General features: G+C 32.3%; 4 long non-coding RNA genes across 4 annotated transcripts; all 4 read right to left on the minus strand.

The window, feature by feature from the left end:
• Window positions 1-4,100: 4,100 nt before the first annotated feature.
• Window positions 4,101-5,460, minus strand: LOC133866789 (uncharacterized). Its single transcript, XR_009899919.1, has 2 exons — window positions 4,899-5,460; window positions 4,101-4,454 (listed from the first exon to the last, which is right to left on the minus strand). It is a non-coding gene; the product is annotated as an uncharacterized LOC133866789 (long non-coding RNA).
• A 3,383-nt stretch (window positions 5,461-8,843) lies between these two features.
• Window positions 8,844-14,047, minus strand: LOC133865929 (uncharacterized). The gene is made up of 3 exons (XR_009899838.1): window positions 13,952-14,047; window positions 10,582-10,819; window positions 8,844-10,479 (listed from the first exon to the last, which is right to left on the minus strand). It is a non-coding gene; the product is annotated as an uncharacterized LOC133865929 (long non-coding RNA).
• LOC133865927 (uncharacterized) lies at window positions 11,541-12,920 on the minus strand. The gene is made up of 3 exons (XR_009899836.1): window positions 12,759-12,920; window positions 12,532-12,575; window positions 11,541-11,791 (listed from the first exon to the last, which is right to left on the minus strand). It is a non-coding gene; the product is annotated as an uncharacterized LOC133865927 (long non-coding RNA).
• A 10,018-nt stretch (window positions 14,048-24,065) lies between the features above and the next one.
• LOC133865926 (uncharacterized) lies at window positions 24,066-26,442 on the minus strand. Its single transcript, XR_009899835.1, has 3 exons — window positions 25,240-26,442; window positions 25,015-25,061; window positions 24,066-24,316 (listed from the first exon to the last, which is right to left on the minus strand). It is a non-coding gene; the product is annotated as an uncharacterized LOC133865926 (long non-coding RNA).
• Between the last annotated feature and the right edge of the window lie 284 nt (window positions 26,443-26,726).

Consider the following 26,726-nt stretch of genomic DNA (forward strand, 5'->3'; position numbering starts at 1 on the left):
TTTTTGTTTTTTTTTTGTTCCATACTTATATGTCAACTTCTTATTGGTGAGCAGAAAAGTGTTGGTTTTTGCCACCACTGAATAAAAGTTATTCTCTTTTTTGATAGTAGTGAATCATTCCTCAATGCAAACAAGTGTGTAATGAGGGAAAAAGTGGGAAAGGTAAATGCGGGTTTGGAGAAGAGCAGGTAGGTGTTGAGTGTACTTGCCAGGTAATTCAAATATAGTTTCGGGTTTGTGATTATTACACAATAACTTTTATACAACACATTTATATGTGGTGAATTTCACTCACATGAGTCTATCTCATGTAAGTATGTTATGTAAAAATTATGTAAATTTATTGTATAAATATCATTTCTATGTAGTTTCGTCCAGTAATGGAGCACATGCATCAAGGTCTTCAAATGGCCTAGTTACTAAAAGATGCTCCGCCAAAGGCCTTGTTTGCCAAGCACCCGAACATAATAGAGTAATACTGTGTTACTGTTCATGTACTTGTTTTCTTTTTTACTTTTTCATATTTTCCAATATCAACAACATCAAAATATTCTCATTTTTTTTCTTCATTTTTTATAACACATCAATAATTTTTTGTTACTATTCAAATAAAAAAATTCACTACAATTCAAATAAAAAAATTCACTACAATACAATTTTTATTTTTATTTTTCTATCACATCATCGGATAGTGATTGGGGGGACCCTTGACCAGCTCCCTCCCCCCTTTTCAATATAAAAGCCATTTTATTCCACTTTTAGTTTTTTATATTATTTTATTTCTTCTTTTTGAATGTAATGGCCTTTTATATTGAAAATGGGGGACCCTTGACCGGCTCCCTCCCCTTTTCAATATAAAAGGCCATTTTATTCCACTTTTAGTTTTTTATATTATTTTATTTCTTCTTTTTGAATATAATGGCCTTTTATATTGAAAATGGGGGAGGGAGCCGGTCTCTTTTCAATATAAAAGGCCATTTTATTTCACTTTTAGTTTTTTATATTATTTTATTTTTTCTTTTTGAATATAATGGCCTTTTATATTGAAAATGGGGGAGGGAGCCGGTCAAGGGTCCTCCCAATCAATACCCCACATCATCACTTTTTACTAATTTTAAAATTAACAACTCACTACTATGTTCTGCATATGCCAATACCTATGCCAAATAAGCTCAAAATTAACGGACGTGTTTTGAGGAAAAATGAGGCACAACTTTCACTCAAAGGAAATATGCTTTTACATGACCACTTTGCTCAAGTCGATGACACGGACACCCGTGATTCAAGGAGAGAAAAAATGCATTGAGTAATTCTACAGGGAGATTTTGGTTTTTTTTTTTTCTCCTTAAAATTTTCATATATTTTAAAATTATTATTAAATTTTAATATAATAATAAATCTAAAGTCACATAATATTTTAGAGAGAAAACAAACTAACACCTTGAGAGTTTGAAATATCATTTAGTATAATTGTCGCTTCCAAAGACTTTAAAAAAATACAATTAGTTTATAAAGCTTATTTATATTTTTCATGCAGATGCTGTTAACGAATAGTTGACGAATAAAATAAAAAAATTATAAAGAATTTGTTAAAGTGTATTTGTTCCCGATGAGTAATTCAGTTGGTTATGGACCACACCTCATGAAGTGGAGGTCACTAATTCGAATCTACTATCCCCCTCTTATGTAAATATGTCAAAAAAAATTAAAAATAAAAAAATAAAGTCTTTTTTTTTTTTTTTTGAGCTTTTCACTAAACTTTAGTGAAAAATTTAAAATAAAGAGCTTATTAGTGATGCTCTAACAAATGCAAATTGTTGATATTCAACGCATAAACACGCGGATGTAATGGGACATAAATTAGTTACATATTAATTTGTAGTAATTATTCACAATATAATAATTTATTAGACTGATTTAAAAAATTATTATGTATTTTTTTTTATTAAAAAACATTATTATGTATTTTTAAAACATGTAAGAATTACATATCTTTTTAATATCAAGTACTTCTCATATATTTTTTAATAATATTAATAAAAAAATATAAGTTTCTCATATACTTTACATGCACACAATAATTTATTAGACTAATTTATATCTAATAGTCATCTAATGGTCCGTTTGATATCAGAGTTTAATTCTAATTCTTTTTTACTTTTTTTTTTTTTAAAAGAAATAAATTATATTTTATTTAACCTTTTAAAAAAAATTTTAATTTTAATTTATGACATCAAACTTTAAAATTTACACAATAAATTAAAATTCAATTGTCAAAAGGACCATAGTAATAGGACGTACGTAAGTAATAATTGTGCGCCTCTACCCTCTTGGAAAGGGACCGAGATCCCCTCAAATTCTAAAAGAATTTGAGAATCTCAAATTCTTAATTTTGGCCCTTCATCTGATCTAATGGATGAAAACTGGGCAGTAACTTTGCAGCTTCCCAAGAAAAGTTTGCTTCCCTCCAAAATGGATGAAAAAAAAAAATAAAGGGAAAAGAAAGATGTGATGTACGTCCTTCCTCAAGCTTTTTCCCTCCAAAACAAAAAAAATAAATAAATAAACAAAACATAACATAAAGAGAAAAGAAAGAAAGACTGTACATTCTTCTTCTACCTTCAGTTGTGTACGTCCTTCTTCTACCTTCCTCAAGCAAACTTGAGAAATAGAGTAGCTTTTGTTGCAGAAACCACCTCTTACTCAAGCAAACTTAAATCTTACACCAACATCCCTTGCTAATAGCACAAATGCAAATGTGAACTTCATAAATTTTTTTGTAAGTAACAAGCTTACGATTGGAGAGAATTTTTTTCTTTAGCATATTCTTATTGAGTTAATTTTAAAAATTAACTTTGATGTTGAAATATGTACAGGACATTGATTTTTCTATCGTCACTTGGAAAATTAATCAAGTTGGTGTGGTGGTGCAAGTTTAAATGGTGGTCAAGAATTGTAATTTTTTGTTGTTTTGGTGGGTTGGTGTTCTATGTATAACATTTTTGTGTTGGAATTATGTTATTTTTGTGTTGAAATTAAGTTACATTGCTCATGAGATTATACAATTGACGTTGTGGTTTGATGTCCATTTAAATGGTGGTCAAGAATTGTAATTTTTTGTTGTTTTGGTGGGTTGGAAATCTATGTATAACATTTTTGTGTTGAAATTATGTTATTTTTGTGTTGAAATTAAGTTAATTGCTCATGAAATTATGTTATTTCTAGCAATTGAATGCTTGCAGGAAGACTTGCAATTGGGCCAGGTGGTGTTCGTGCTTCTAGCACTATAGTAAATAAAAATTGTGTTTGGTTATGCAGAAATTGTAATGGCATGATATTATATGTTTTATGTTTAAATTGGATTTGTTGATATACTGGTGGAAATTTTGTTATCATTGTAATGTTAGGTTGCCACCAGCAAGTTGGACGACAGAAAAGCAGAAGCAGACACATATTTGACAAGTTCCTTTCACATAACAAAACTCCAATTGGGTTCTATGCATTTTAGCACAGAGAGGTTAAAAAGAAAAAGAAAAAAAGCCTGCTCATTTTTTAGTGACAGGCCAGTGTGAAAGCTAAATCAGGTAGTAAAGCGGTCTTGTTATTCTTCCATCTTATTTGTAAGAAAACACGAGCTTGCTGGCCTTATATTCTCCCCAGTTTTGTAAACTGATCCAATCTGACTTTGCATTTAAAGCTCCCTTTTTTATTAATGAGCAATACAGAGTAAAGATGATTGCCATCCTCTCTTATAAAACCCAATGACCAAAGTGAACAACCCCTTGTCCTTTCAAATTCAAGCAACTTCAAGATATTTATGCCTTTTGTTATCATTGTAATGTTAGGTTGGCATATTTAGCCATATGAAACACAATCTGAAAACAATACAAGCAAAATCTGAAAATGCCTCATACATTCTAGTTCTATAAACAGTACAGACTCTAGCAGTAACCTGAAAATGCCTCATACAATGCTTTTGTCGATTTTGTTCATCACAATGGTCTGGTTTACATCCCTTGCTTCAGGACAAAACACAGTCCTCTTCAAACTGCCCAAAACAAAACAAGCTAGAACAGAAAAGAAGAACAAAGCAACTAGTATGAATCATTCCAACCATTCACATTCTATATTGAAAAAAAATAATACACTATCCTTTTACATTCAACCCCAAAAAAGAAGTACAATATTCTTACAATAAGCAAATTGATTATATATATATTGATCATGGATCCACCAGCATCAAAAGTAGCACTTTGGTCTTGCTTCTTCTTCCTTCTCTGTCAACTCTTGATACCACTCTGCTCCAACTTTGGCCATGGGCATTGGGAACATGGACAGTTAACTGCAGTTCTGTGTTTGTTTCCTCTAAATTTGGATCAGATATTTTGATTGATTTGCTCACTGGTTCAACAGAAATCCATCCTAGACTTGATATAGCCACATCACAAGCAGGCCTGCCCAAACAAAAAGAAATTGTCCATTGACTTGGTAGTAATGAAAAAATCAGCGTTTCTGGCAGAATTTTTAGTGGTAAAATTATATCACTTAACATATCGGCACAAATGAACGAACTATGAAAATTGCTACCTGATTTAGCTTTCACACTCAACAGAAACGCATGTTCCATAAAAGAATAATAAAGTCACGTAGCTAGTGTAAATCTTACTGTAAGACAAAATTCTACCTCCAAGTTATCCAGGAACACACCCAAACAGATCTGAGAAAGTCTGTCACATGAAGTAAAATTCAACACATCTTTCGGGTTGAAATTTTCCAATTTTATTTTTCAAAATCCAGAAAAAAAAAAAAAAGAGCACAGAGATTTAAACTTCAAAAGGGGATGTACATATTCAAAATCCAGAAAAACTTGGAACGGAGACTCGGTTAATAGAACTCACTGATTCAAGCGAAGAACCCAAGGAGAACCCGAACCCGAACCCAAAGCCCGTGGGGCTCGGAATCGATCTCAATGAGATCCCCTCACCGCCGCCCGCAGAAACCCTCCCGGATTCGAAGGACGTGGTTCGGACCTACCGGACGGCGCAGCCCAGGGGTCCCGGGCGGCCCGAGGTCGGCTTCCATCTGGGTGTGGCGTGGGCTGATGTGGTTCGGCGACAGATTCTCCGGCAGTGGAAGCCCAGGCGCCCGGAGGACTCTCCGTGCTCCCCATGCTCAGGCGCTGGTTCGGCAACCGACGCGTGCGGGCGGCCCGAGGTCAGCTTCCACCTGGGTGCGACCGATTCTCCGGCGGGGTTAAACCCATCCGACCAAAAAACCCAAACATGCGACTTCCTCTTTAAACTTTGTGTTCACGTCTTCTTTTAGGGGTATTGGTATGTTTGGTTGGATAAGTTTAAAATTTGAATTTTAAAATTTTGGTCAGATGGGTTTAAAATTTGAATTTTAAATTTCAAAGTTACTGACCAGTTTTCATCCATTAGATCAGATGAAGGGCCAAGATTAAAGAATTTGAGATTCTCAAATTCTAAAAGAATTTGAGGGGATCTCGGTCCCTGGAAAGAAGTGCAGAATTGAAGAGAAGTCAAAAGTGTAACAGCTGGGCATTGATGGCACGTCCCATAAGAAGTGACGCTGGATCAGTATTTTCGTCCGGTAGTAGTGGAGCGCATGCATCTGGCTAGGTGGCCAAGCTATGGTTGTGATAATTGAGGATGGGCTTAGAAAAGTCCATTTAAATTAGGCCAGACAATTTGGGTTGTAGTGTCAATTTATTTGGTTGGTTTGTTAACCCATCATGTTAGCGTGTCAATCCGTTTAATTAATTTGGTAAAAAATATATAATTATCGCGTCATACATGTGTTATAAACGGGTCAATGAGTCATAAACGTATCATAAACATGTTGGTAGGTCATAAACGTGTCATTAACGGGTCATAAAAGGGTTATAGTATAAACCCAAATCCTATATATTCGTGTCAGATTCGCGGGTCGTGTCGAAATTGTCAAGCCTAATTTAAATCTATAATAGATAATAAACTCACAAAAACACTTTTCTATTGAATTATTTATCCTAAATCTAAAATAGAGTTTTGGTAGATTTATAAATAGTGCAACTCTATATAGAGTTTTGGTAGATTTTCTACATATAAAAAGTAAAAAAAGTAAAATGACAAAAAGTGGAAAAGAGATAAAAAGAATAAAATAAGAGTAAAAAAAGAGTATAAAGTTAAGAATAAATAATCGGATGGAGTGTACTTTTTAAAATTCATTAACTAAACTAGATAAAGTGAGTTTTGATTAACTATTTTAGATTAAAATATACACGATTCAATATAAGTGTTTTTATAAGCTTATAGCTTAATAGCTAGCACTGTAAGTCTGTAATACCACTCGTGAGAGTACAGTTTCCAAGTTCTCTTCTTTTCACAAAAGATGCTAACCCCACTTCTCAATATATTATTATTATTATTATTATTATTTCGAATAAAATAACATTTGCTAGCTAATATATTGCTAAAAAAGACTCGAAGACTAATAATAAAAAATTATTAATATGATATAAAGGTAAAATATTTTGAAGTTGATTATTTTTGTGAAAAAAAATTTTAACCATCGCCAAACAAGGCCAATTATGTATTCATCGTTCCAAAGCATCGATCACATATCCTCAATAATTTTCTATGACCATAACAGTGATGTTAGGAGAATTTTTTTAGTAACACTAACAAAAACAATTAGGGAGGTTTTAGAAAAAATCTAGTGCACACTTCTTCTCTTATATGGGTGGGTTCATCACATATGGGTCCTATTTTCATGTGATAGGAGAGTGTGCACTTGATTTTTTTTTTAACATTTTTCAAAATTAATTAATTCTGGATTGAAAGAATAATGAGTAAGAAATAAATATTTTTTTTTTAATTTTTTTTTTTATATTTTATGAATCTCAATATTTTGATTATGAAAATAATAAGAACATAAAAATGAATTTTGGAAAGTAAAGAAATCATTTAGATTTATTAAATAATATAAAATTACACACAAATTTTGTACTTATTAAACACCATGGGCGCGATTCGCGAAGTTGCGCATTATGACCATACATGCAGGTTGATAAATTTTGAGGCTTAACGTACTAAATATAAGTGAATTTTTTATTATATTTTCAATAATATTTATTTTATATTTTATTTAATAATCATTCCTCAAATCTTTTAGGATGAAAAATTATTGATTAAATTTTTATATTCAAATTTTTTTAACATCCTTTTTTCAATTAATAATATGGCTAAAATTTTTCTTTGATATGGTTGATCTTAGGTCAAATTCTATCCATTTTAATTCTGAAAAACTTATTTATGTAGAAACAATTGTAACAAGTGTTGCCAATAAAATCTTGTAAATGATATGTGCATTCGAAAAATAATATAGCCTGTCTATATAATTTAGTATACAATTCGAGTTCTCTCTTTAATTTGCAAAACTTATTTCAAAACTTTTCGTTATGAAAATAAATCCAAACCATCAACTAAATATCATATTTGAGAAAACTTTCAAAAAGATTAGGGTAATTAGAGATATGATATTTTGCCATCTCAAGACATAACTCTTAACCATCTTACCCACATAGCAACTTTTCCCCCAGCTAGCTTTAGTATTTTTTTTTTTAAAAAAAAAATAAAAAATAAAAAATAAAATACAAGTTGCCACGTGTGCATGGTCAGTTTTTTTTTTTAACAAAATAATCGGAGCTACAATGCATTAATCTGAAGAGGCCCAAAGGCAAATATAATGAATAAAGACACATCAACACCATACACACTAAGCTAGAAAAATCTGACTTGGGTGCTACCTACAAATAAACAAATATTACAAGGACAGATGTTTGAATTACTCTTTAACAATAAAGCACCCGTAACAAAGAAAAGATGACTGATCTAGCAAACAAGCCATAAAAAGTCCAGTAAAATCTGCAAATTTAACAGACAGACTTTAAAAAACAACTCTAAAAAAAATAGAGAAAAAAAAAAAACTACATAAATCACCCAACACAAGCCGACGTCGAAAAAGAAACTATGCGCGTTTTGCAAGAACCGGCGAAAAAAACATAGATCTGGCCTCAAAACTCAAAAGTAGATGTAAAAGAAGAAAGCTCATCCAAACTTTCACCGACGACACAGACGGAGAGGCCGCTTCCCTACGAGACGTCATGTGTTATCCTTCTTGCCTGAAAAAACCAAAAACAAGAAAAAACACAAAGTTCCATAGCCCTAAAATGATTATGAGACTCAAAGCTCCATAGCCCCATAAGAACTAAAAAAAAAAAAAGAAAAAAAAAAAGAAAAAAGAAAAAAGAAAAAAAAAAAGCTCAATAGTCCTAGAAGGACTGGGAGAACAAAAGCTCAACTGAATCTAAGCTAGGGAAAAAAAAAAAAAAAAAACCTCCATAGCCCTAGGAGGAAAGCACCATTGGGGGGAAGGAGGCACGGAGCCTCTCTCATCTTCAAACACCTCTCTTCTTTCTTCTTTTTCTCTCTAGTGCGTAGTCAGTAATTGTGTCTTGAGGAGAAACTATGCGCGTTTTGCAAGAACCGGCGAAAAAAACAAGATCTGGCCTCAAAACTCAAAAGTAGATGTAAAAGAAGAAAGCTTATCCAAACTTTCACCGACGACACAGACGGAGAGGCCGCTTCCCTACGAGATGTCATGTGTTATCCTTCTTGCCTGAAAAAACCAAAAACAATAAAAAACACAAAGTTCCATAGCCCTAAAATGATTATGAGACTCAAAGCTCCATAGCCCTATAAGAACTAAAAAAAAAAAAAAGCTCAATAGCCCTAGAAGGACTGGGAGAACAAAAGCTCAACTGAATCTAAGCTAGGGAAAAAAAAAAAAAAAAAAAAACCTCCATAGCCCTAGGAGGAAAGCACCATTGGGGGGAAGGAGGCACGGAGCCTCTCTCATCTTCAAACACCTCTCTTCTTTCTTCTTTTTCTCTTTAGTGCGTAGTCAGTAATTGTGTCTTGAGGAGGCAATGTATCATATCTCATAGTCGTTTAATTAAATCATTTTATCATAAATTCATAATTGGGTTATTAATTAAATAGCATTGACAAACATTGTTACTATAATCGAGGTCTTCTTCCATCTTTGTGATTTTTCCTTCTCTCTTTCTCCCTTAAAGTCGCAATACACTGCGTATATTTTTCATCTTTTAACATGATAAATTTTTTTACATCATAACGAGGCCTTAATTAGAGAGCATTGACTAAAATTTCTACTATAATTGGGGATCAGAATATTTTATAATTATTTGTTTGAATTTAAAAAACTTTAAATATATAATTATGAGATATCACTTATAAGACGAATCTCAATGTTATAAAAGAAAAGAACAGCACATATGCCGTTAAAAAACCAACTATGAGGATTGAATGACAGAATTTTTAAGGCATATGACGTCTTCCATTCAAATAACTCACGGACTGTTTATCTATATATAAAAAAAAATAACTCACGGACTGTTTTAAACGGCACTAACGGTTTTTAACATTTAACTTTTTTTAAGAACAACACAGTCTTAACGATTAAGTAATAGAAAAAGAACAGCACGAAGTCTACTGTTTTAACATTTTTTTTCTTCTTTTCTTGAGAATTCCAAACTCAACAAGAGCTCATGCACGTGTAAGGAAGCAGACGAACCCAACGATTGTTTTGGGTCCTAATTAATAGCGTGAAAAGGACGAAGTTTAAAATGAACGATTTTTGGACAAAAGGATGCATATTTCTTAATTCTCAAGATGGTTTACATAAAGAAGACTCTAGGCATTATTAACAGAATCTCGCTTCAGTGCTGTAGTGTAAAACTACAACACATCTGCCGTAGAAAAATAAAGGGTCAAGATTTTTTTTTCTAAAAACATCGTCGTTTCACTTAAGAAACACAACTGAAGGCTGACGGGCAAGAAAACGTCCGTTTGAGAAATGATCCGTCTGCAATTTTCGTTGAACTGTTTGATTTTAGCAATTTCAGTGACTCTCAGATTCTATATCTGTCTTATCTTTTTTGTTGTTGATTCAGATGGCTTCGGCGATGCTTTCTGTAGCTTCAGCTTGCCCATCTACGTCTCTTTCACACAATACCATTTCAAAAAGAAATCTATTTTGCTTTCAAAAACAAAAAGAAATTCCAAAATGATAAACCCAATACACAAAACATAAACTAACCTGCCATGGGAGTTTGGGAAGACCTCTATAGCTGAAAACAGAGGGTCGATTTTAGCATGTATTGATCAGCTTGATTCTGCAGATTCAAAAAGAAAGCACACCCAGGAAGTCTCCAATACCATTGATGTTGAATAATCTCCAAGCACGTCCAGAGTCTTGTGTTTTTCTTTGAAGCTGAATAGTCCGCCTCATTCCCGCACTGTCAAGCAAAACTGTATGTACCTTGAGATTCTCATACGCCGAAAGAGATGTAGATGGGCAGGCTGAACCTACCGAACGCATCGCTGAATCCATCTGAATCAACAACAAAAAACGATAAAACCAATATGGAATCTGAGAAAGAAAATTTTCTAAGACTGAGAAAGAGAAAAATTAGTCTCTCGAGAGAAAACTGACCACAATTTTTACAACCTACATAATGAGCTCTATCTGCGCAGAAGCACTGGGAACAGTAGTTAATGTTGTCGTCGTCGAACACGAACCCAAACCCAAAAAACCCTCCACTTTTCTCGCAATCGTTGCAGTTGGCAGCCTTCCATTTCAACCAAAACCCATTTTCCAGGACCCCTCTAATCCCATCACTCTCACCCCAGCTTCAACGGGTACAGTAGGTTCTGGACTGAATGTAATGAATCTATTTGCAATAGTAACAGGTGAAGCAATAGGAGAAGACTAATTCAATCATTTTACTAGTCCATTGAATTTTAATACAGGATTTTTTTACTTCCAGAATAATTAGCACGATAAGCATGCCTTCGCTGTTGATTTTCTTTTTAAGAAAAATCATTTTGCAAGGCTGGCCAATCGATTTGTGAAAAAATGTTTTAATAGAACCATGGACAACATTGCATTAGTGAATAAGAGGAGCATTAAAATAAAAAACAGAGGGAGAATAAAAAGCAGAGCAAACTTATGAATTAGTGGAAACCCCTCTTAGTTTTAAATCAGAACTAGACAAATTTTTCAAGATCTTTGTCTCTCCATTGAAATTCTTCTGTTGTAGTAGAACTAGCAAAAGAGTTTTTTCTTTCTTTAATAGTAGGAATGTAAACTGAAAGCAGTTCCGATTATTGGGTCATAATTAGGAATCGACTCCATCGTCCAATAACCAGCTCCGAAATGGTGTACTCCGATTATCCAAACCAGGTAATATTTTTTTAAAAAAAATAAAAATTACTCTTTGGGCCTATATAAGTATTGGGCCTACTTTTTTGGAATTCATTTAAACTTTTTTGAGATTTATTTAAACATTTTAACCCAACTTTTAAAAACATAATCTTATCGAACTAAGATGAGTAATGATCCGCAACATGTCTGAAGAGAAACCTAACAATAGAAATAGCTAACCAAGTTCCTATTTCTTAAAATTTCATTCCAAGACATTGAAAGTAATTGTATGAATCAAAATTACTAATCATACATATTAACTATCATGCCCTCAAGGAAATTTTACATCCATACATAATTACATATTAAAAACCCAAAAGTTCATAAACATATTAAAAAAGTACAAACCTAAAAGTTCATAAACATATTAAAAAAAGTTCATAACCAAGCATGGTCCAATTTCTAACTTTCTGCAGGTCTTGCTCCCAATCATCTATAACTACAATACAAGAAAAAAAAAAATAGAATGAGTTGAATAAATAACTAAAAAGAATTAATAATAACGAAAACTAAAATGAATTTATAACTATTTATCATGCTCGTCAAAGATTTCAATAATATTCTCATTCTCTAATTTTGTTTGCAAGGAAGGTAATGGAGTTTCAACATTTGTAGATGGTGTTGCAGGCTTGTCATGTGACTCATTGACATTTTTCATAATAGGCCTAGTTGTGACTCACCCCTATAGTATAACACACCAACTGTTCAAATTCGGAAAAAATCAAGCAACAAAAAATCACAAAACAAAACCCACTCAATTCAACACAACATGCATAAACTTTAGTAAAGAACAGATCTAAAAATCAGGTTTGCTTTCCAGTTCATGCAAATAACAAATTTCTACATCATTGCCTACAACAAGATACCAAATCCCAATATCCCAGCACGAAACAGACTTCAAATTAAGCATTATAAAAATCTGTTACTGAATTACAAGTAAGATCAAAACAATCTTAGTTGTGTGAATAAAACATAAATTTATAGAACCTCAAATTTTCAATCTACTTTCATGCACCTTTTGTTACACTAAGCACAGAACACTACACTCATGCAAAGTGCACTCAAATCAGAAAGCATTAACACACTCCAGCACCACAACATTAACCTAACCGATCTAACCAATTTAAAGAACAGAACTACAAATAATTAAACCATATCTAAAAATGAACCAGATCTAACCTAACCTACTTCCTTTGCTCCATCTGCTTCAGAAATCACCAAAACTGTAGAGAAACAAAGACGAAGTCAGTAAGTTATTGTTGAGGCCGAATAGCCCTCCAATTTAAAAGAAAAAAAAAAACCCCACAAGTCCTTCCCTCCATTTCTCCTCTAGCCGTCCCTTTGTTCTTCACGTCCAAAAACCCAGTACAAAGAAACTAAAACAAAAGAAGAAAAACAAAACCCACCTTAATCCAGAACTTTTGCTCTCTCTTTAGTTCTTCACTTCTTTGACAGCAACGGTAGCAGCAGCAACTTTCTCAGGTCTCTATCGATCTCGGTCGTGTGTTGTGAAGGAAAACAAAAGCAAACAAAAATACAGAGGAAAAGAAGGAAGATTCAAGAAGAAGGCAAGCGTGAAGAATGGCGTGAAGATTCAAGAATGGCGAGAAGACAAGAAGATTTGAGCCGGTTACGCTCCGAGTACCAACCAGGTTATTACACCCTTAATTAATAGTTAACGGTCTTTCTCTTCTATTAGAAAGATTTAAATCAGAAAAAACTAATTTTAACAGATCCATCTAAATTTTGTTGGATATTGCAACCAAGATTAGTGATTTCATTTACACTCTAGCAGGCTGGGAAACATTTTCTAAAAGCCACTCATTAGGGAGGTCAATTTTATCCATTTTAGCATCTTGTGTAGAACTTTCAATTAACATAGCAAAGATCCCACATTTTTTTTTAACAGCTCGAGGATTCAGATAGTTTAGCAACTTGTAATAGATGCGGTAGCTGATAGCAAGAGGTCTTCTACCTTCTTCCATGTTACAACCAGAAGTTAAAACATTTAAAGTCAATGCTTTAGTAATATGAACATCAGTCAAAGAAAGAGAAAAGTCGGGGAAAGTATTAAAATGGATTGGTCGATTAAACAAAGGAGATTGTATCATACCAAAAATACTAGTCTGGAAATCATTAAGTCTAGCATCACGAAAACAAAGCGAAACGGAAGCATTAGCATCTAGCCTAGCTAGTGGTTTAAAAGCAACTTGAACAGCTCCAATATGCATATATTGATAGCCTTCAGCCAGAGCATCATTAATAACTTTTCTATCAAATAATTCATATTTTTCATTCTTACTAGATATAGCAAAAGTTTGTTCAACAGTTTTAACATCATGATCGGCTTTAAAAACATTTTTAAACCAAGAAGTAATATAAATCCTCCTAGTGGAGAGCTTAGGGATTTTCCATTTATCAAAATCAACAGAATTATCATCTTCAACAGAGAAAGTAGATCTAGAGCTCACGGAAGATTTAGATTTAAACATTATGAAAAAAATTCAAGAGTAAGCACGAAATTTGAGCGCAAAGCAGAGTATGAAACGACAATTTTGGCAATTGCAAATGTATTACTATGGCTGTAGAATACACTTACAGGAATTAGAGTTGGAGGACAAGAGCGGAACAGATTACAAGAGCTGGATAATATGAGAACAAGGTTAGTACGTAGTGAATCAAAGACATGAAAGAAATTTCGTCTAAAAGCTTATGCCTCACCCCAAGACTTGGTCTTTTTTTTATAGGCCAAATACATGGAGTAAAGAGTAATTTCATGTTTTAAATATATATATATAAAAGGTGTTCACTTTGCATAGTTATATGGGGTTCATAAAGAAACAGAACACTTTCAAATGCTGGAGTAACCATGAGTTTTACCAAATCTGACGGTAAATATTTCTTTCGCTTTACTTATTCCATGGTTACATGGGGTTTAAGTTTCTTTAGTGTGCGTTTGAAATTGCAATTTTGTAGATAATAAGTGCGATTTTAAATTAAATCGTAAAACGTAAATCATTTGACAACTGCGTTTTTAAAAATTGTAATTTAAAAACGCAGAAAATCTGCTTTTTCAAATCGCAGGTAAGATAGTACTTTTTAAAAATACAGAATTATAAAAGTTAATTTTCAATTTTAAAGGTTAAACCTTGATTTTATCAAACGCTTAACTGCGTTTTTAAAAATTACTTTTTTTAAATTGCACATTTTAAAATCGTTATTTTAAATCATATTTTTTGAAGTCACAAAATGATAAAAAAAAAAAAAAATGTATATTTTGATAATAATGAATCATTACTCAATACAAACAAATGTGTAATTAGTGAAAAAGGTAAATGCGGGTTTGGAGAAGAGCAGGTAGGCGTCGAGTGTACATTTCATATAAGTATATTGTGTAAAAATTATATAAATTTATTGTATAAATATCATTTCCCTATAGTTTCGTCTAGTAGCGGAGCGCATGCATCGAGGTCTTCAAATGGCCTAGTTACTAAAGGAAAATGATAAAATTACAACTCCATCACAACTCCCTCACAACCCTCACTCACAAGGGTAATGATTCACTATCACCTAAAGATACAACTTTTCACCATCTTGCCTAAGTAGCAAGGTGGTCCCCCACTACTTTTTGAGTTTTTTTATTTTTTAAAAATAAATTAAGGTGGGGGACTACCTTGCCACATGTGCAAGGTGGTGAAAAGTTGTATCTTGAGGTAGTGTTCAATCATTACTCCACTCACAATAGTGTGTGGCCTATGTGTGTGGGCCCCACACTATTGTAAGTGGGATTGTGAGGAAGTTATGCAAAGGAGTTGTGAGCCAGTCATGTTCCATTACTAAAAGATGCTCTGCCAAAATTAGCGGAAGTGTGTCGAGGGAAAATGAGGCACAACCTTCACCCAAAGCAAATTGTGCTTTTGCAGAACCACTTTGCTCAAGTCGATGACACCAGTGATTCAAGGAGAGTAAAAATACATTGAGTAATTCTACAGGGAGATTTTTGTTTTTCTTTTCTCCTAAATTTTTTCATATATTTTAAAATTATTATTAAATTTTAATCCAATAATAAATCTAAAATCACATAATATTTAAGAGAAAACAAACTAACACACCTGAGTTTGATATATCACTTTAGTATAATTGTCGCAGTTTGTTCATAAAGCTTATTTATATTTTTCATGTAGATGCTATTAACAAATAGTTGACGAATAAAATAGAAAAATTATATAGAGTCTGTTAAATTGTACTTTCTTTTAAGTTTTTTAACAAACTTAAGTGAAAAATTTAAAATAGAGAGCTCACCAATGATGCTTTAACAAATGCAAACCATTGATATTCAACTCATAAACACGCGGATGTAATAAAGGGAAACTTACTTGTACGTTGAGAGTGACAATACAATTTAATTGCGGGACATAAATTAGTTACAAATTAATTTGTAGTAATTATTTATGATATAATAATTTATTATACTGATTTAAAAATTTATTATGAGTTTTTAAAACATATAAGAGTTATATATCTTTTTAATATCAGGTACTTTTCATATATTTTTTATTTTAATAAAACATATAAGCTTCTTATATACTTTACGGACACATAATAATTTATTAGACTAATTTATATCTAATAGTTGTCTAATAATTTTAATACTTTAATAATCCGTTTGGAAATAGAGTTAAATTTCGATTTTTCTTTATTTTCTTTTTAAAAAAATTTTATTTTATTTTAAAAAAAAATTTTATTATATAAAGTTAAATCTCAAAATTTGTACAATAAATTAAAATTGAATTTTGATTTAAAAAAATCTATCACTTATTACACTTAAATCGACGATAATAATCGGCACGTACGTAAAGTAATAATTGCGCGCCTCTACCCATTACGAAAGGAAATCGGATCCTCTCCAATTGAGTTGGAGCAAGTTGATTTTAAGTGAGGGCATTTTGATAATTTTATATAATGTAAAATTACCAAAATGCCTTTATATAGAACTAACCGGCTCCTCTGCGGATGAGGATCCAAGTCCCTAGGAAAGAAGTGTCCCGAATCTGAAGAGAAGTCAAAAGTGCAACAGTTGGGCATTGACGTCACGTCCCATCTAGGTGGCCAAGCTATGGTTGTGAGAGTACAGTTTTCCAAGTTCTCTTCTTTTCACAAAAGATGCACTATCAAAAGTAAAGGAGAAATGATAATGGAAACTTTAACCGGTACCCTCCTCCTACAATAAAAAATACAATTATATTAAAAAAGAAAAAAATTGAATAAATTTATATTTTTTTATTATAAAGGGAGGAGCCGATTAAAGGACTCGTCATCATTTCTCAAAGTAAAGATTCAAATAGCGAATCTTTTTTTATGTAATTCGCGAACCTGATATCAATTAAATATACCTTTTTTTTATATTAAAATAATACATATGGAATGAATAGTAAACATATATACTTAAGGAATTACTATTCATTCCCAACCCCCTCATCTAAATATAGAACATCTGCTGTGGGAGGTTTTATGATTTTTTCATGAAATTTTTTCTAAAAATTGGGAAGGAAACCAATATAGGATAACTGTTGCTAGATATGGGGTGGACACAGGAGCGTAAGAGCATTCACAGCAGCTTCCCAACCATTTTCCTTAAATAGAAGAAACAAAACTACTTTTTACTTCCCTATCAAAAAACACTTCAAAGCAATTTCCTTCATTTTTTCTCATATCATTAAAAAAAAAAAAAAAAAAAAAAAAAAAAAAAAAAAAAGAAAAAAAAGAAAGAAAGATAAAGTATGAGAGAAATAATATATTTTGTGAATAAACAATTAAATGAAAAGTGAATAGTGTTTCTCAATGCATTGGGAAGCACTAATCACTTCCTATGGAAACGAAAATTTTACGAAAGCTACTGTGGAGGAGTTTTTGTAACTTTCTCGAAATTTTTCCTAAAACTTAGAGAACAGACCCCCTTTAAAAAAGCTGTTGTGAATGCTCAAACTAATGTGTTTATATTACACCCTTTTATGTTAGGAAAAATTGCACCGTTGGTCCCTGTAGTATTTCATAATTATTTTTTACTCCCTGTGGTTTAAAAAATTACTGGGAGATCCTTGTGGTATGCAATAATTACAAATCGATCCCTGGCGTCAAATTCTGTCAAATTTTTTAACAGATTCCGTCAAATGCCACGTCAGCGACGGTGGCTGCGCGCCACCCCGGAGTTGTCTGGGGGTGGCGCGCGGCCACCCCCAGTTGCCTGGGGTGGCCATCGGGCCACCCCCAGTTGCCTGGGGTGGCCATCGGGCCACCCCCTGTGGCTTGGGGGTGGCCGCGCGCCACCCCCTGCGGCCTCTGGGGGTGGCGCGCGGCCACCCCCAAATGGGTGGCCAAGCCACCATTCAGTTTTTTTTTTTTTTTTTTTTTTTTTTAAAAAAAAAAAAAAGAAAATAAGTATTTTTATTTATTTTTTAATAAATTTATATTTTTTTATTAAGATGGACACGTGTCGCCATAAGATGGTGACACGTGTCGCTGACGTGGCATTTGACGGAATCTGTTAAAAAATTTGACAGAATTTGACGCCAGGGATTGATTTGTAATTATTGCATACCACAAGGATCTCTCAGTAATTTTTTAAACCACAGGGAGTAAAAAATAATTATAAAATACCACAGGGACCAACGGTGCAATTTTCCCTTTATGTTATGTATTCATTGTTCCAAAGCATCGGTGCATTGGAAATTATTATTCACTTTCCAAGAAAACTAAAATTTTAGGGAAGTGGTCGTCAAAGGGTTTTTGTAATTTTCTTACAATTTTCACTAAAATTTAAAAAACAAACCCCATTTAAAAAAACTGCTGTGGATGCCCACACTGGTGTGTTTATATTACACCATGTTTATCTATTCATTGTCCCAAAGCATCGATCACATATCCTCAATAATTTTCTATGACCATAACAGTGATGTTAGGAGAATTTTTTAGTACCACTAATAAAAAAATTCATTCTGGATTGGAAGATTAATGAGTAAGAAATAAATAATTTTTATTTATTTTTATATTTTATGAATCTCAATATTTTGATGAAGAATATAATAAGAACAGAAAATGAATTTTGGAAAGTAAAGAAATCATTTAGATTTATTAAATAATATATAATTACACACAAATTTTGTACTTCCTTATTAAACACCATGAGCGCGCAGTTGCGCATTATGGCCATACATGCAGGTCGATAAATTTTGAGGCTTAACGTACTTAGTATAAGTCAATTTTTTATTACATTTTAAATAATATTTATTTTATATTTTATTTTATTTGATAATCATTCCTCAAATCTTTTAGGATAAAAAATTATTGATTAAATTTTTATATTCAAAATTTTTTAACATCCTACTTTCAATTACCAATATGGCTAAATTTTTTCTTTGATATGGTTGATCTTAGCTCAAATTCTATTTTAATTCTGAAAAACTTATTTACGTAGAAACAATTGTAATAAGTGTTTACAATAAAATTCTGTAAATGATATATGCATTTGAAAAATAATCTATCCTGTTTATATAATTTAGTATACAATTTGAGTACTTTCTTTAATTTGCAAAACTTATTGCAAAACTTTTGGTTATGAAAATAAATCCAACCATCAACTAAATATTATATTTGAGAAAACTTTCAAGATTAGGGTAATTAGAGATATGGTCTTTTGTCATTTCAATACACAACTCTTGACCACTTTGTCCATACAACAACTTTTTCCCAGCTAGCTTTAGGTTTTTTTTTTTTTTTTTTTTTTTTTAAAAAAAAAAAAAATAAAAAAAAAAATAAAAAATAAAATACAAGTTACCACGTGTGCGTGGTCAGTAATTGTGTTTAGAGGTGGTAATGTATCATATCTCGTAGTCGTCTAATGATTTTACTTTTTTGAAACTAAATCATTTTATCATAAATTCATAATTGGGTTATTAATTAAATAGCATTGGCTAACATTTTTATTATAATCGAGATCTTACTCCATCTTTGTGATTTTTCCTCTTCTCTCTTTCTCTTTAAAGTTGCAATATACTGTGTATTGAATATTTTTCATCTTTTAACATAGTAAATTGTTTTCATCATAGATTCATAATGAAGCCTTAATTAGAGAGCGTTGACTAAATTTTTTACTATAATTGAGTATCAAGATCTTCTATAATTATTTGTTTGAATTTGAAAAAAATTTGAGTAAATAATTATAAGATATCACTTATACGACGGATGTAACTTCAATGTTGTAAAAAAAAAAAAAAACAGCACATCTGCCGTTAAAAAACCAACTATTAGGATTGAATGACAGAATTTTTGAGGCATATGACGTCTTCCTTTTAAGTAACTCACGGACTGTTTTAAACGGCACTAACGGTTTTTAACGTTTAACGTTTTTTAAGAACAACACAGAGTCTTAAATGTTTAACTTAACAGAAAAGAAAACCACGAAGTCTGTTGTTTTTAACGTGTATTTTTTTCTTCTTCTTTTCTTGAGAATTCCAAACTAAACAAGAGCTCATGCACATGTAAGGAAGCATATGAACCCAACTATTGTTTTGGGTCCTAATTAATAGAGTGAAAAGAAGGACTAAGTTTAAAATGAACGATTTTTAGACAAAGGATGTATATTTCTTAATTCTCAAGATGGTTTACATACAGAATACTCTAGGCACTATTAACAGGAACATACATACTTTGTCACCTGCACTAAAGGTAGGATTCTCCACAATCTGTTCCTTTCCTAATGTGCTTGATTCAATGCCTTGTATGGTCTCCCTTTCCAGACTTAGCTGCACAAGTTCTAATATGGAGAACACCATATGTCATTAATCCAGGATCTTTGATTGTATCATGAACTGCGCCTATTCCATCTGTACAAGCTTTTATTGCTGCAGCTGAACGTGTAGCTTTGATTATTTCAGTTTCCTTATATGCAGGCTGCAGCTTGAGGAGCAATCCTAGGACAAATGACAGCTTCCTCAAGTGCAGTAGCTCTGGATGAATCTGCTGCTGTAGGAAAACTTACCTTGACATAAAAAAAATTCTCCGAGTCCTCTGTTTCATGTTCAAAAAACAGAGCACGACAGAACCAATCATTTATATATATACTTGAAGCAAACTTTGGACAAATAGATGTTTCTCCAAAACTACAAAGAATTTTTGATAAAACCAAACCTGTTAACCTTACCAAGAATTGGTATTCTAAACCAACTCCTCCAGATTTACAATTAGAAGAAAGGTTTTTTCAAAACCAATTTTCTATTTCTGCCGATAAATTATATGAATGAAATATTGATAGTTTATCCGAACAAGAAATTTTTAATAAGATGAATCATATGTCTATGGTTGCTAATGCTTATGTCACTAATCATAGTCTTAGCCACCAAGAAATTGTTAACCTTATTACTACTGGATTCTCTAGTACACTTTGAAATTGGTGGGATAGACACCTTACTGAAGAGTCTAGAATCCATATTAGACAAGCTGTTAAAAAGGATGATGATGGTATACACATCCTTGATCATGGCAAACAATTGTCTGATGGTATTAATGCTATGATCTATACCATTATTAAACATTTTGTTGGAATTCCTTCCAATATTACTACTCGTATCTATGATTATTTGAATAATCTTCGATATCCTACCATGTCTGATTATAGATAGCATCAAGATGTTTTTCTTTCTCGTGTTATGCTTATAACTGATAGTTTAAAGCTTTACTGGAAAGAAAAATTCAATGATGGATTACTTTCTTTATTTGCTCACAAAGTAAAAGATGAACTTGTTGACTCTACTACTGGAACCATTTAATTATGAAAACTTAACCTATGGTGATTTGTTTTCTGTTATTAAAAAACTTGGTATAAAAATGTGTATTGATCAAAAAATGATAAGACAACAATTAAAAAATGTTAAAAAAGCTAAATATAAAATGGGTAATTTTTGTGAACAAATTGGTTTACCTCCCATTGCTCCTTCCAGGAGACAGAAAAAAACCATATAAGTTTATTAGAAAAAGATCCCATCATATTAAGAAAAGAAGATTTAATAAACCTGATGAAAAAATATTTAAAAAACCTGGGCGAAAGAATATTAAACCTTCTAAAGGAAAATGCTTTAACTATGGTAAAAAATGGCATTATGCTGATAAGTGTCCCAACCCACCTGGTAAATTAAAAAATAAAATTAATTCATTAAAAATTGATGAAGAAGAAAGGAATGATCTCATTAGGATTTTACAATCCAGAGATTCTTCTAATTCTGATTCATCCTACATGGATGACTTGACCAATCTGCAATCCCTTCTCAGGCTGAAGAAGAAAATGATGTTTCTCCTTCTACTTCTTGTTTCCTGTTAAGAAAATGACTTTTCATGATTTTGATGGGCCATCTTTAAAAAAGAATTTTCTTTCCAAAGAAAACCATCAGCATAGAATTGCTTATAACAATACTTTTTCAAAACACTTGAAAAAGATAAAATAAAATTCAGTGGGTTGAAAAGATGATTGAAAATAAAAGCACATCCTGTTTTTTTTTTTTAATTATTTTCTCCAAAACTTCTATAACCCCATTGTTGGTATTTTAAATGTTGTTAAAAAACTTTTTTGTCAAAACTGACCAAACTGTTATTCAAGCTAGCCACCCCCTCTTGAAACCATCCTTATTAAAGGAAAGGATGACACTGATGTGGGAATGTGAAGGTGAGTGTGTGTAGAGAATAACAGTTACAATAAATATGATGCAGTGGATAGGGTAATCAGGCGGTAAAACCAGCCTTGCAAGAATGCAAATAATGGTAAAATAATTTAAAACAAAATTTAATAATTGCAAGTTTATTTCAAAATACTGAAATATTTACCGAATTAACAAGAAAGATTGCAAGTAGGATAGCAGGAGAACAACATGTAGAACAGCAATCGAATGGACTGTAGAAGTCAATAGTGTTGTCCACTGTAGCCATGTGATAACAAAGCTTTCAGTGCAGCTAATAATCCCGCATCAAGACAAAGGAACTTTCGGTGGAGTTCTGTGGAGCTAATAATGCTGTCTTTTGCATGAGTCAATAGTTGAGTTCAGGAATATCATCAATACCCGAGACCGGATCCTAGGAGCAAAGTGGGTCATGCCCAAAAAGAAAGCCATGACTAGGGGAAGAGGATGTTTCCGAATTTTCTTCTTCTTCTTCATCTTCTTCTTTATCATCATTTTCATCATCATCATCATCTCCAAAAGACTTTAGGAGTAGCGTGAGCATGGCCATCTCTTTCTTTGAAGGACATTTCTTCTTCTTTTTAGACTGTTTTGTCTTTGAAGAAGATGGAGAAGTAACAGCAGCATAATTCTTTTCCTCTTGAGTAATAAGTTTAGCAACAATAACAGTTGGAGGAGCCATAGAACATGCAGTCTTCTTAGCAAAATCCTTATTAACAACTTCTATAATAAGATTAGCTTGTGTAGAATTTGTCCCAGCATTGCACGAACCAATGTCGATCCAGGATGTTGCCATCTTTAACATATTGCCATTTCAAGATCCAGGGAATCTTGAACTTTATAATAAAATGTAACATAGGAGGAAACTTCGTACCATAAGCATCCACATTATGAGTATCTCTGAAGGTAATGAATGCTTTGGCAAGGTTCAGGAGAAGAATGTTTGGAATTGCTCTTCTTGGTTTGAAAGGGTGATCACCCTAATCCTTAAGAGAAATAATTTTATCAAAATAGACAACATGATATAGGAGTTTGGTAATGTCCATTTTATCAAAAATTGGTTTGAAATGATCCGATTTGGTCTCTTTCAATATATTAGTGGAATAAGAGACATCTTTCAAAGCGATGGGGGAAATAAGAGAGCGCCAACTGGTTTGGGTCACTAACAGAAGCAATACTTAGTTCTACATAAAAGAGGTGTTGGAAATAGGCTGAGCGAGCATAAGACTAATTCAATCATTTTACTAGTCCATTAAATTTTAATATAGGCTTTTTTACTTTCAGAATAATTAGCACTATAAGCATGCCTTCGCTATTGATTTTCTTTTTAAGAAAAATCTATTTGCAAGGCTGGCTAATCGATTTGTGAAAAAATGTTTTAATAGAAGCATGGATAACATTGCATTAGTGAATAAGAGGTGCAATAAAATCAGAAGCAAAGGGAGAAACATCATTTTCTTATTCTGTATATGGAGCAGTAGATTGTTTAGCAAAATAAAAAGTAGAGCAAACTTGGGAATAAGTGGATACTCCTTTTAGTTTGAGATCAAAACTAAATAAATAAATAAATTTCTATTTCTTTGCCTTTCCATTGCAATTCTGCCAATATTACTAGCAAAAAAATTTCTTCTTTCATTAATAGTAGGAGTGTAAACCCGAAACCAATTCCCAGTTATTGAGTCATAACCAGGAATTGGCTCCGAGATGCTCGGTTATTGAATTTCAATAACCAGCTCTGAAACCGTAAACTTTAGTTATCCGAACCGGATGATATTTAAAATATATATATATATATATTACTTTTTGGGCCTAGTTTTTGGAATTCATTTTAACTTTTTTAGAATTTATTTAAACGTTTTAACCCAACTTTTAAAAACATAATCTTATTAAACTAAGATTAGTGTAATGATCCACAACATGTCTGAAGAGAAACCAAATAATAAAAATAGCTAACCAAGTTCCTACTTCCTAAAATTTCATTCCAAGACATTGAAAGTAATTCTATTAATCAAAATTATTAATCATACATATTTACTATCATGCCCTCAGGGAAATTCCACATCCATACAAAATTACATATTACAAACCCAAAAGTTCATAAACCTATTAAAAAAGTACAAACCCAAGAGTCCATAAACATATTAAGAAAAAGTTCATAACCAAGTTTATAACACATTAAACATATCCAAACATGGTCCGGTTTCTAGCTTTCTGCAAGTCTGGCTCCCAATCATCTGTAACTAGAATACAAGAAAAGAAACAAAAAAAAAAAAAAGGAAAAAAAAAAAGAGAATAAGTTAAATGAATTAATAACAATAAAAACTAAAATGAATTTATAACTAGTGATCATGGTCATCAAAGATTTCAATAATATTCTCATTCTCCAATTTTGTTTGCAAGGAAGGTTATGGGGTTTCAGCAAGCTTGTCACGTGACTCATTGACATTTTTCATAATAGGCATAGTTGTGACTCACCCTAATTGTTCAAATTTGGAAAAAATCAAGCAACAAAAAATCACAAATATGATGTATAAACTTTAGTACAGAACAGATCTAAAAATCAGGTTTGCTTTCCAGTTCATGCAAATAACAAATTTCTACATCATTGCCTACAACAAGATACCAAATCCCAATATCCCAGCACGACACAGACTTCAAATTAAGCATTATATAAACATGTTACTGAATTACAAGTAAGATCAAAACAATCTTAGTTGTGTGAATAAAACATAATTTTATAGAACCTCAAATTTTCACTTTACTCTCATGCACCTTTTGTCACACTGAGCACAGAACACTACACTCAAGCAAAGTGCACACAAATAAGAAAGCAATAACAAACTCAAGCACCAAAACATTAACCTGACCGATCTAACCAATTTAAAGAATAGATCTACAAACAATTAAACCATATCTAAACAAATGAACCAGATCTAACCTAAACTTCTACTTCCTTTGCTCCATCTGCTTCAGAAATCACCAAATCTGTAGAGAAACAAAGACGAAGTTTGAGGCCGATTAGCCCTCCCCTTCAAAAAAAAAAAACCCCAAGAAATCTCTCCCTTTATTTCTCCTCTAGCTGTCCCTTTGTTCTTCACGTCCAACAACCCAGTACAAAGGAGCAAAGGAAAAGAAACTAAAATAAAAGAAAAACAAAACCCACCTTAATCCAGAACTCTTGCTCTCTCTTGAGTTCTTCACTTCTTTGACAGTAACCGTAACAGTAGCAACCCTCTCGATCTCGGCCCGTGTGTGTTGTGAAGGAAAGCAAAAGCAAACAAAGAAACAGAGGAAAGGAATGAAGATTCAAGGAAGGCAAGCGTGAAGAATGGCGAGAAGACAAGAAGATTTGAAGAAGGCAGCGACGCAAAAGGAAAAAGTGAAAATAAAAGAACGTTACAAATTTACACCCCTAATTAATAGTTAATGGTCTTTCTCTTCTATTAGAAAGATTTAAATCAGAAAAACCTAATTTTAACAGATCCATCTAAATTTTGTTGGATATTGTAACCAGGACCAGTGGTTTCCTTTACTATACCAGGCACGCAAACATTTTCTAAAATCCACTCATCAGGAAAGTGAATTTCATTCCATTGGATCATTTTAGGAATATATATTTTAGGATCTTGTCTAGAACTTTCAATTAACTTAAAATAGTCCCAAGAATGATCGATAACAGAATGAGAATTTGGAGAGCCTTTTAGCAATTTGTAATAAATGCGGTAGATGATAGCAACAGGTCTTCTACCTTCTTCCATGTTACAACCAGAAATCAAAACATTTAAAGTCAATGCTTTAGTAATATGAACATCAGTCAAAGAAAGAGAAAAGTTGGGGAAAGTATTAAAATGGATTGGTCGATTAAACAAAGAAGATTGTATCATACCAATAATACTAGTCCGAAAATCAACAAGTCTAGGATCACGAAGACAAAGCGAAACGGAAGCATCAGCATCTAGCCTAGCTAGTGGTTTAAAAGCAACTTGAACAGCTCCAATATGCAAATAATCATAGCCTTTAACCAGAGCATCATCAATAATTTTTTTATCCAATAATTCATATTTTTCACTCTTACTAGATATAGCAAAAGTTTTTTCAACAGTTTTAATATCATGTTCAGCTTTAAAAACATTTTTAAACCAAGAAGTAATATAAATACTCCTAGTGGAGAGCTTAGGGATTTTCCATTTATCAAAATTAACAGAATTACCATCTTCATCAGAGAAAGCAGATCTAGAGCTCAAGGAAGAAATAGATTTAAACATTATGAAAAAATTTCAAGAGTAAGCACGAAATTTGAGCTTGAAGCAGAGTTTGGAACAACAATTTTGGCAATTGCAAATGTATTATTATGGCTGTAGAATACACTTACAGGAATTAGAGCAGGAGAACAAGAGTGGAACAGAGTACAAGAGCTGGATAAAATGAGAACAAAGTGAGTAGAGAATGAAAGACTTGAAAGAAATTTCGTCTAAAAGCTTATGCCCTCACCCCAAGACTTGTCCTTTTTATAGGCCAAATACATGGAGTAAAGAGTAATTTCATATTTTAAATATATATATATATATATATATATATAAAAGGTGTTCACTTTGCATGGTTACATGGGTTCATAAAGAAACAGAAGAACACTTGCAAATGTTGGAGTAA

The sequence above is a fragment of the Alnus glutinosa genome, chromosome 4 (assembly GCF_958979055.1).
Source record: "Alnus glutinosa chromosome 4, dhAlnGlut1.1, whole genome shotgun sequence".
NCBI classification, from domain to species: Eukaryota; Viridiplantae; Streptophyta; class Magnoliopsida; order Fagales; family Betulaceae; genus Alnus; species Alnus glutinosa.